We start from the raw sequence: 12,733 nt of genomic DNA, 5'->3' as shown, positions 1-12,733 counted from the left end.
CCCCAAAAATGATAAGATTAAAAACAGATAATATGATAAAAATACTTCCAGAGAAGTTCTGGAAGAAAAAAAATTAGTAACAAAGATAAAAAGGCCTGCTGGGCAAGAATCCGAAGTTGAAGATAGATTACTGTAGGAAACGGAAGATTAAGAATAACGTATAACTCACCCCAGGAATGAATGGACGATCAATCTGTGTATAGAGGGACACTCAAGTCACACACCAGAATGAATAAAGAATTGTACTTAGCTTCGGTATATAAGAGGAAGATCTTAGTGTTTCGATGATGTCATGGCTTCGGCTTTTCTTGTCGCTGCTCCACAGGTGACCCGATTTTCTCAGCTCGTGCTCTGATCGTACGTTATTTCGTTTGTTTGATTGAATGATCCGTTTCCTGTTGCTTGGTCCATGAAGATCTGATGCTGCAGACACGTCTGGTTTGCTTCATGAAGATATGTAATGTTGAAGACGCTCAATAAACAATTATACAACCTCTTGAATGCCTCTCAAAGAAGGACATCTCTCACTGCTCGTAGGATGCTTGCATTGTCTCTAAGTTGCTTGAAGATTCCCTTGCCTCCATTGACTTCTGATAGGTTACATTTTTCTATGATTCTTTAGGCTTCAGATTGATGTTTGAACCGTCAGAGCTGCCACCAATGTAGGGGCTGCGACTATGTATAACAAGGTTGTTTATGACCTGGCGATGTTATACGCAAGTATCTGTTTTGTGTACTTTCCCATCCTCATCGCGGAGTGAAACCCATCGATTGGGATGAGAGTTCTAAGTTTCGTTAGTATCTTCTTTGGCTATAAAGATGAAGACATTCAAACTCATGTTTGATAAACTTAACAATGTATTTGCGAAACTAAACTCTTTGAGTAGAGGCAAGAAGTGGTTCAGAGAACTTGATTCTAGGAGAGGAAGTAGAGTTCTGAATTACAATGCATTTGCAAAGTCATAGGAGAGCAAAGCTTAGCTCAGCATACTAACATACAAACAGCATGAGAGGAAGTCACGTAGTCGTCTGTGGGTTATAGGTCACCATGTTCTCAGGCGAAAGCACTGTGACCTGTTTTACACAACAATGGATTTGATTACCACAGGCAAATGCAAACCAGGGTGCTGATACAACACACCCGGGTTTAGCTTGCATTCTTTTATCAATCCCTATCACACTCCTTGCTATCTCATCAGTAACCCCCTTGGGTCATCGGCTTATCTATATATGAAATATATTTTTAAATGTATCACTTACATATATACATACATGCTTAAAAATCACAGTAATGCATGAATTGACTTCATAAATAAGCGAATACCATAGGAAAAGCTGATAGTCGAGAAATCCAAGCGTTTTCGTCTTTACTCAGACATTGTCAAGGAGCTAATGAAGTACAATTGGAGAGGAAGGTCTCAGGTACAAAACAAGATCAAGAATACCATATGGTTAATTATCAAAAGGGTAAAAATTAAAAGGGATAATCCAGGATTATCGGATATCACACGGTCACAAACTTAAACAGATTCTGACCCTAATCGATATTACAAAGTATCTTTACAATCCAAAACATGTAAAAACTGAATATATTAATTTTGTTGCTTATATTTATCTACAACTTTTCATTATGAAAGCTCAAGACTTAAATCTAGAACATTTCTATTATTTGACTTGATAAAACAAGATTCAATGATATTCTTTTAACTGTGTCATTACATGGGACTAAGGCTCTTGCTTGACTCCAGTTAATAGGATGGTCTAAATCTCTCATATGTACAAATAATGCATTTGATATTTTCCCAGTTCTCACAGAATATTGATGTTGCTTGAGACGCTGTGAAAGAGATTTGGCCGGTCTGTCCGTAATAGACTTATCACACTTTTTGCAAGGAATTTCATATATGCAGCCTGGAAGATCTTTAGGAGAATTTTTGATTACTAAACTCTTGACATTAATATTACTGAAAACAACATTTATGTTAAAAAGCTTTAAAAACTTCTAGGAATATCTAAAACCTTTCATCATAGGGTAATTTTGTTTTAGGAATGTTATGCTTACTAAATAAATTCAAGTTTGTCATTAGTTGAATAAAATCTTTTTCTAGCTCTTTTCCATGCCACATCTACAAAAGTCCTTGGGTATTTAAGTTTCAATGCAATATCATAAATAGTTTAATTTCAGCGTCAATAAACTGGGGCGGGCTACAGACACATAAAGTCCTTAGGCACATCCCAGAAAAAACAGAGAATTTAACATTTTGATGTGATTTGGAGTAGTAATGAACAAAAGAGGCAATGTTAGTTGATTTTCGAAAGACTGAAAAAGGTGAACTTTCCTTCATTTTTTATGGACAGTTTACATCAGAAATTCAAATTACAATTTCTTTCTTCCTCTACGGTAAATTTTATGGAAGGGTCTAATTATTTTGAGATTATTAAGGAATTCCTGGAGTTTTCGTGTGAACTGGCCAAATACAGAAGATATCATCCACATATCTAACCAAATAACTTTTTGGGGCAAAATTCTTGGTAAGATGTTTTGTCTCAAAAGATTCCATGTAAAATATTGCTAAGGAGCAGGAGATAAGGGATTACCCATAGCCATGCCAAACTTTTGTACAAAAAAAGAAAAATTCCCCATTGAAAACAAAATTTACTATCTTTTGATACCATAACCTTATGAGACTAATGAGGTTTGCCTACACTTAATGGGAAATGTCATGACTCTCTAATTCCTCTTCCAAATATTCAAGTAAGTCATCTACAGGCACTTTTGTAAATAAGAGACAACATCAAAACTAACCATATTAAAATCATAAGTTCAAATTTAAACTATTCAATTTGTTTATAAATCAACATTGTTTTTTAACATTAGTGATAGAAATGTTTCCTACCAAAGGAGTAAAAATTTTTAGATAAATTATACATAACTAAGCCCACTGAACTAATGATTGGTCTGATAGGGTTATAGATTTTATGGTTGTCCTTAACTAAACCATACAATATAAGGTTATGGGGAGGCGCATTGGCGGTGGCAAACTGTTTAATTAAATGGTCCAAGCCCTTCAAAATGGATTTAATTTGTAATTTCGGTTAGGGTCAGAATCTGTTTAAGTTTGTGACCGTGTGATATCCGATAATCCTGTATTATACCTTTTAATTTTTTTACCCTTTTGATAATTAACCATCTGGTTATTCTTGATCTTGTTTTGTACCTGAGACCTTCCTCTCCAATTGTACTTCATTAGCTCCTTGACAATGTCTGAGTAAAGACGAAAGCGCTTGGATTTCTGACTATATATATATATATATATATATAATATATATATATATATATATATATATATATATATATATGTATATATATATATTTGATTTATTTGGACGAAACTCTTGTGGAGAGAGAGAGAGAGAGAGAGAGAGAGGAGAGAGAGAGAGAGAGAGAGAAGGAAGAGAGAGAGAGAGCGAGAATTGTAAAAGTAATAATAAAAACCAAAATTACTCAACCGAATTTTACCATGCCCTTTGTTGTGTTGCTCGCCAGTCCTAAGCAACAACGAGAAAGCCGTCATCAGAAAAATAGAGAAGACTCTCTACAAGATTAATAGTGCTGAAGATGCAACGATGTTTAATAATAATAATAATAATAATAATAATAATAATAATAATAATAATAATAATATATCTTGGATCTTGGGAGTAGACCCTCTTTTAAACAAGACTTGTTTGAAAAGGATTGCTGCATCAGCTCCATTAATTTTGTATAGAGTCTTCTCTGTTTTCTTTATTAAGGATTTTCTCAATGTTGCTGAAAATGGCAAGCAACGTGCCAAAGGGGATCGTCAAATCCAGTGTAGTCATATTGAATTATCTTTATTACTGCTATATACATATATTACTGTTACAAGTTTCTCTCTCTCTCTCTCTCTCTCTCTCTCTCTCTCTCCCCCTCTCTCTCTCTCTCTCTCTCTCTCTCTGACGTTTCGCCCAGATCTGCCAGGGCATGGTCACAGCGATGGTTGCTGGAGGACTGAATCTTAGTGGTGAGTTCCTTCGCTATATATCATGGTCGTGCGGGCACTCACGGATGCTCCTGCAAGACCCGGAGGGTGCTCGACTTTTCATTGGCTGGCGCCAGGCGTCGGAAACTCTTGAGGCGCGTTGATCTTCTCAGGTGTGTTGCGTCACATGGAGCCGGGTTTTCATTGGCTGCGACCGTGGTGACGTAACTCCTGGTATTTTCTACCAACCTCTTCGATACCGGTCCTGTCCTGGGCGCTGGTGTTCTCGTCGGGGAGGGGGGGGGGGGGGCGGGGGGGGCTGGGTCTTCTTACACAGGTGGGCAGCAGGAAGGGTTCCTGTGTCGTATTAAGGAAGGGTTTTTGCTCGAGGATGAATAAGCCTCAAGGAGGTGTAGGCGTCGCTGATCGGGGGTCTCTTCCAATTATCTTTGTGTTTTACGATCCTCACACACAACGTGCTGTTGGTGGGCGGGTGAGGGCGTGTGTTTTATGGCACCGTTCTGGGCGTGACAGGAGATCCTCTTAGACAGTCGTAACGTTGTCATACCGACATAAACTCCAGGTACATCCTTGGATAGGGCAATGTGTACTGGTAGACGACGTTGTTCTGCTTCAGGGGATCTCATGCAGGTGGGGTAGGGTTATTTCTCATAATCAAGTCCCTTGTTCTCCTGTTCTTATAACGGTGTGACGTTCTCTTCTACAATCTTCTTAAGGCATCTCTCCTCTTCTTTGTACACAAAGATAATTGGAAGAGCCCCGATCAGCGACGCCTCGCTCCTTGAGGCATTATTCAGGAATCCTCGCCCGCAAAAACCCTTCCTTAATATACGACACAGGAAAACCCTTCCTGCTGCCCACCTGTGGGGTAAGGAAGACCAGTCCCCCCCCCCCCCCCCCCCCCCCACCAGACGAGAACACCAGCGACCCAGGACGGGACCAATATCGAAGAGGTTGGTAGAAATACCAGGAGTTACGTCACCATGGTCGCAGCCAATGAAAACCCGGCTCCGGGTGACGCAACACACCTGAGAAGATCAACGCGCCTCGAGAGTTTCCGACGCCTGGCCGCCAGCCAATAAAAAGTCGAGCACCCTGCGGGTCCTGCAGGAGCATCTGTGGGCTCCTGCACGACCATGATATATAGCGAAGGACTCACCACTAAGATTCAGTCCTCCAGCAACCATCGCTGTGACCATGCCCTGCAGATCTGGGCGAAACGTCAGAGAGAGAGAGAGAGAGAGAGAGAAAGAGAGAGAGAGAGAGAGAGAGAGAGAGAAACTTGTAACAGTAATATAATGTCTTCGATAGTCAGTAATAAAGATAATTCAATATGACTACACTGGATTTGACGATCCCCTTTGGCACGTTGCTTGCCAGTTTCAGCAACAATGAGAAATCCTTAATAAGGAAAATAGAGAAAACTCTATACAAAATTAATGGAGCTGATGCAGCAATCATTTTCAACAAGACTTGTTTAAAAGAGGGTCTACTCCCAAGATATATGAACGTCAGACTGCACGACCCCACAGCTAGAGAAGAAAAAGGGACCAGAGCCTTCAGGACGTCCCACTCTTGCAGAGGGGCAAAACTTCGGGAGAAGGAATGCCTGAGATGAACGGCGCTGCTGTGAGGCGCATCACTCCTGACCTGGAGAGGAAACTGGGGCGGAGAAGTACTTTCTGGAGCTGCCCGGCCTGATCCCATTACGAACAGGACAACCCCGAACAAGACTACCTATCAAGACACCAATACCGTACGAGACAACATCGCCAGGAGGACCACCAGGAGAGCACCCTAACTTCGTGGAGATTAATGCCCGTCTTACCCACCTGCAAGAGGAAGACATGCGTGAGTGAGTCAGGGGCGTGACCCGCAAGCTTGTGGACCTCAATGGAGGGAAGATATGTGTCCAAGAAAAGACCCAGAGGTATATAAACCTCACCCAATATAGACCTACCCCCAAACAAAGATGACTTACTCAACCTTGGCCTCAACTGTCACTTCATGACTAAACCCAGGAAACATGAAAAACGTATGGAGATAGAATTGCTCCTCGACTCCATACAGCAGTTAGAAGCCAAGAAGATCCTCAAGACCAGCGACGCCCTTCAACCTCTCCTACTCGCAGAAGCCCTGACTGACAGAGGGAATTATACCAGCAGGATACTTATCAAGACTGAGGAATATTTCGATAAGCTAGACAATATCTTAGCAGATACCTCTAAATTCGAGAGATGTCGAGAAACCCCACCGATGACATCAAACGGGATGCTAACCGCATCATCACTGCAGTAAACGCCGCAACGAATGCATGCCACCTCCCGCCCATCCAAGGAGATTACAACTTGGGGTACCTTTACGGAAACGTGAAAACGTACAAGACAGGTAACCCCTTACGCCCCATCATCAGCCAGACACCTGCACCGCTACGAGTTAGCAAAACGCTTTAACAAAAATCCTGACACCGTATACCCCCTCCAAATTTTGCCTTACTTCTTCGACGGCGGAGTTCCTGGAGAAAATCCAGGATTCCCCTGGCGACGACACTATGGCGTCCCTCGACGTGGAGTCCCTGTTTACCAACGTCCCCGTCGATGAAACAATAGGCAATCATTTTGGAAAAGGTCTACAGGAACCCTGACAAGCAACCTCCGAACATCCCGGAAGAATCGCTTAAGACACTCCTAGACGTCTGTACGAAGAGAGCCCCCTTCACCACCCACAGAGAACAGATATCCTGGAGTTTATATCGGTATGACAACGTTACGACTGTCTAAGAGGATCTCCTGTCAAGCCCCCAGAACGGTGCCATAAAACAACCACGCCCTCGCACACCAACAGCACGTCGTGTGAGGATATCGTAAAAAACACACAAAGATAATTGGAAGAGCCCCCCGATCAGTGACGCCTACGCCTCCTTGAGGCATTATTCATCCTCGAGCAAAAAACCCTTCCTTAATACAACACAGGAACCCTTCCTGCTGCCCACCTGTGTAAGGAAGACCTCCAGCCCCCCCCCCCCCCCCCCCCCTCCAGACGAGAAACACCAGCGCCCAGGACGGGACCAATATCGAAGAGGTTGGTAGAAATACCAGAAGTTACGTCACCACGGTCGCAGCCAATAAAAACCCGGCTCCATGTGACGCAACACACCTGAGAAGATCAACGCGCCTCGAGAGTTTCCGACGCCTGGCCGCCAGCCAATCGAAAGTCGAGCAGCGAGCACCCTCCGGGGCTGCAGGAGCATCTGTGAGTGCCCGCAGGGAGCATCTGTGAGTGTCTGCACGAACCATGATATATAGCGAAGGACTCACCACTAAGATTCAGTCCTCCAGCAACAATCGCTGTGACCATGCCCTGGCAGATCTGGGCGCAAACGTCAGAGAGAGAGAAGAGGAGAGAGAGAAGAGAGAGTAGAGAGAGAGAGAGAAAAGAGGAAAACTTGTAACATTAATATATGTATATAGCAGTAATAAAGATAATTCAATATGACTACACTGGATTTGACGATCACCTTTGGCACGTTGCTTGCCAGTTTGCAGCAACATTGAGAAATCCTTAATAAGGAAAATAGCGAAGACTCTATACAAAATTAATGGAGCTGATGCAGCAATCCTTTTCAACAAGACTTAATAATAATAATAATAATAATAATAATAATAATAATAATAATAATAATAATAATAATAATAATAATAATGAAGAACAGTAAAAAAAGGAAAAACCAACCTAAGCATGGCATGGATAGACTATAAGAAAGCATTCGACATGATACCACACACATTGCTAATAGAATGCCTGAAAATATATGGGGCAGAGGAAAACACCATCAGCTTCCTCAAAAATACAATGCGCAACTGAATACAATACTTACAAGCTCTGGAATAAGACAAGCAGAGGTTAATATCAGGAGGAGGGATCTTCCAGGGCGACTTACTGTCCCCACTACTCTTCGTAGTAGCCATGATTCCTATGACAAAAGTACTGCAGAAGATGGATGCTGGGTACCAACTCAAGAAAAAAGGCAACAGAAATTAAACCATCTGATGTTCATGGACGACATCAAGCTGTATGGTAAGAGCATCAAGGAAATAGATATCTTAATCCAAACTGTACGGACTGTATCTTGGGACATCAGGATGGAGTTTGGAATAGAAAAATGCGCCTTAGTCACATACAAAAGGGCAAAGTAACAAGGAATGAAGGGAAAAGGGGCTATAAAAGCTACCAGATGGGAGCAACATCAAACACATAGATGAGACGGGATACAAATAGCTGGGAATAATGGAAGGAAGGGGATATAAAACACCAAGTGATGAAGGACATGATCAGAAAGAATATATGAAGAGACTCAAGTCAAAACTCAACGCCAGAAATATGATAAAAGCCATAAACACATGGTCAGTGCCAGTAATCAGATACAGTGCAGGAATAGTGGAATGGAGGAAGGCAGAACTCCACAACATAGACCAGAAAACTAGGAAACATATGACAGTACACAAAGCACTACACCAAAGAGCAAATACGGACAGATATACAAACACAAAAGGAAGAAGGGAGAGACTACTAAGTATAGAGGACTGCGTCAACATCGAGAACAGAGCACTGGGTAATATCTGAAAACCAGTGAAGACGAGTGGCTCAAGAGTGCATGGGAAGAAGGATGATAAAAGTAGACAAAGACCCAGAAATATACAGAGACAGGAGAATGACAAACAGAACAGAGGAATGGCACAACAAACCAGTGCACAGACAATAGATGAGACAGACTAAAGAACTGGCCAGCGATAACACATAGCATTGGTTACAGAGGGGGGAGCTAAAGAAGGAAACTGAAGGAATGATAACAGCGGCAAAAGATCAGGCCCTAAGAACCAGATATATCCAAAGAACGATAGATGGAAATAACATCTCTCCCATATGTAGGAAGTGCACTACGAAAAATTAGACCATAAACCACATAGCAAGCGAATGTCGGCACTTGCACAGAACCAGTACAAAAAGAGGCATGATTCAGTGGCAAAAGCCCTCCACTGGAGCCTGTGCAAGAAACACCAGCTACCTTGCAGTAATAAGTGGTATGAGCACCAACCTAAAGGAGTGATAGAAAACGATCAGGCAAAGATCCTCTGGGACTATGGTATCAGAACAGATAGGGTGATACGTGCAAATAGACCAGACGTGACGTTGATTGACAAAATCAAGAAGAAAGTATCACTCATTGATGTCACAATACCATGGGACACCAGAGTTGAAGAGAAAGAAAGGGATAAAATGGATAAGTATCAAGACCTGAAAATAGAAATAAGAAGGATATGGGATATGCCAGTGGAAATCGTACCCATAATCATAGGAACACTAGGCACGATCCCAAACTCCCTGAAAAAGAATCTGGATAAACTAGAGGCCGAAGTAGCTCCAGGACTCACGCAGAAGAGTGTGATCTTAGAAACGGCGCACATAGTAAGAAGAGTGATGGACTCTTAAGTAGGCAGGATGCAACCCAGAATCCCACACTATAAACACCATCCAGTCAAATTGGAGGACTGTGATAAAGCAAAAAAAAATAGTAATATTATAATAAAAATAATAATAAAAAGGAAGCAGAAGGAAGTGTAGGGGCACAAAAGACCAGCTCATGATAGACAAAATGGTAATGAAGAACAGTTGGAGAAAGAAAACCAACCTAAGCATGGCATGGATTGATTATAAGAAAGCCTTCGACAGATACTACACACATGGCTAATAGAATGCCTGAAAAATATAAGGGGCAGAGGAAATCACCATCAGCTTCCTCAAAAATACAATGTCCAACTGGAATACAATACTTACAAGCCCTGGAATAAGACTAGCAGAGGTTAATATCAGGAGAGGGATCTTCCAGGGCGACTCACTGTCCCCACTACTCTTCATAGTAGCCATGATCCCCATGACAAAAGTACTGCAGAAGATGGATGCTGGGTACCAACTCAAGAAAAGAGGCAACAGAATTAACCATCTGATGTTAATGGACGACATCAAGCTGTATGGTAAGAGCATCAAGGAAATAGATACCTTAATCCAGACTGTAAGGATTGTATCTTAGGACATCAGGATGGAGTTTGGAATAGAAAAATGTGCCCAAGGTCAACATACAGAAGGGTAAAGTAACAAGGACTGAAGGGATAAAGCTGCCAGATGGAAACAACATCAGACACTAGATGAGACGGGATACAAATAGCTGGGAATAATGGAAGGAAGGGATATAAAACACCAAGAGATGAAAGATACGGTCAGGAAAGAATATAGCAGAGACTCAAGACGATACTCAAGTCAAAATTCAATGCTGGAAATATGATAAGCCATAAACACACGGGCAGTGCCAGTAATCAGATCCAGCGCAGGGAAATAGTGGAATGGAGGAAGGCAGAACTCCACAGCATAGACCAGAAAAACTAGGAAACATACAACAATACACAAAGCACTACACCCAAGAGCAAATACGGACAGACTATACATAACACAAAAGGAAGGAGGGAAGGGATTACTAATCATAGAGGACTGCGCTAACATTGAGAACAGAGCACTGGGGCAATACTGAAAACCAGTGAAGACAAGTGGCTCAAGAGTGCATGGGAAGAAGGAATGATAAAAGTAGATGAAGACCCAGAAATATACAGAGACAGGAGAATGACAAACAGAACAGAGGTATGCCACAACCAACCAGTGCACAGACAATAGATGAGACAGACTAAAGAACTAGCCAGCAATGACACATGGCAATGGTTACTGAGGGGAGTGTTCAAGAAGGAAACTGAAAGAATGATGAAAGCGGTTCAAGATCAGGCCCTAAGAACCAGATATGTTCAAAAAACGATAGATGGAAATAACATCTCTCCCATATGTAGGAAGTGCAATATGAAAAATGAAACCATAAACCACATAGCAAGCGAATGTTTGGTACTTGCACAGAATCAGTACAAAAAGAGGCATGATTCAGTGGCAAAAGCCTTCCACAAGAGTCTGTGCAAGAAACACCCGCTACCTTGCAGTAATAAGTGGTATGAGCACCAAGCTCTTGGACTATGGTATCAGAACAAATAGGGTGATACATGCAAATAGAGCAGACATAACGTTGATTGACAGAATCAAGAAGACAGTATCACTCATTGATGTCGCAATACCATGGGACACCAGAGTTGAAAAGAAAGAAAGGGAAAAAATGTAGAGTATCAAGACCTGAAAATAGAAATAAGAAGGATATGGGATATGCCAGTGGAAATTGTACCCTATAAAACCATAGGAACACTAGGCACGATCCCAAGATCCCTGAAAAGGAATCTGGAAAAAACCAGAGGGTGAAGTAGCTCCGGGACTCATGCAGTAGAGCGTGGTCCTGGAAACGGCGCACATAGTAAGAAAAGTGATGAACTTCTAAGAAGGCAGGATGCAACCCGGAACCCCACACTATAAACTACCACCCAGTCGAATTGGAGGACTGTGATTGGACAAAAAAAAAAAGAAAAAATAATATTATTATTATTATTATTTTTTTTTTTTTTTGCTCTATCACAGTCCTCCAATTCGACTGGGTGGTGGTATTTATAGTGTGGGGCCTTTTCCGGGTTGCATCCTGCTCCTTAGGATCCATCACTTTTCTTACTATGTGCGCCGTTTCTAGATCACACTCTTTCTGCATGAGTCCTGGAGCTACTTCATGCCTCTATGTTTTTCTAGATTCCTTTTCAGGGATCTTTGGATTGTGCCTAGTGCTCCTATGATTATGGGTACGATTTCCACTGGCATATCCCATATCCTTCTTATTTTCTATTTTCAGATCTTGATACTTATCCATTTTTCTCTCTCTTTTCTCTTCAAATCTGGTGTCCCATGGTATTGCGACATCAATAAGTGATACTTTCTTCTTGATTTTGTCAATCAATGTCACGTCATGGTCTATTTGCACGTATCACCCTATCTGTTCTGATACCATAGTCCAGAGGATCTTTGCCTGATCGTTTTCTATCACTCCTTCAGGTTGGTGTTTGTACCACTTATTACTGCAAGGTAGCTGATGTTTCTTGCACACGCTCCAGTGGAGGGCTTTTGCCACTGAATCATGCCTCTTTTTTGTACTGGTTCTGTGCAAGTGCCAAACATTCGCTTGATATGTGGTTTATGGTTTCATTTTTCATATTGCACTTCTACATATGGAGAAATGTTATTTCCGTCTATCATTCTTTGAACATGTCTGGTTTTTTTAGGGTCTGAATCCTTGTGCCACTGTTATCATTCCTTCAGTTCCTTTCTTTAGCTCCCCCTCTGTAACCATTGTCATGTGTCATCGCTGGCTTGTTCTTTAGTCTGTCTCATGTATTGTCCGTGCATTGGTTTGTTGTGCCAGTCCTCTGTCTGTTTGTCTTGATCTATGTGCGGAGGTTTCCTGCCTGCGTCCAATTCCACTATTCCTGCGCCTGTATCTGATTACTGGCCACTGCCCGTTGTGTTTATGGCTTTTATCATATTTTTTTTTTTCCGGCATTGAGTTTTGACTTGAGTATCGCCTTGAGTCTCTGCATATTTCCTTCCTGATCGTGTCCTTCATCTCTTGGTGTTTTATATCCCCTCCTTCCATTATTCCCCGCTATTTGTATCCAGTCTCATCTATGTGTTTGATGTTGTTCCCATCTGGTAGCTTTATCCCTTCAGTTCTTGTTACTTTGCCC

This window comes from Macrobrachium nipponense, chromosome 25 (genome assembly GCF_015104395.2).
Source record: "Macrobrachium nipponense isolate FS-2020 chromosome 25, ASM1510439v2, whole genome shotgun sequence".
NCBI classification, from domain to species: domain Eukaryota; kingdom Metazoa; phylum Arthropoda; class Malacostraca; order Decapoda; family Palaemonidae; genus Macrobrachium; species Macrobrachium nipponense.
Note: the sequence above shows the minus strand (reverse complement) of the source record.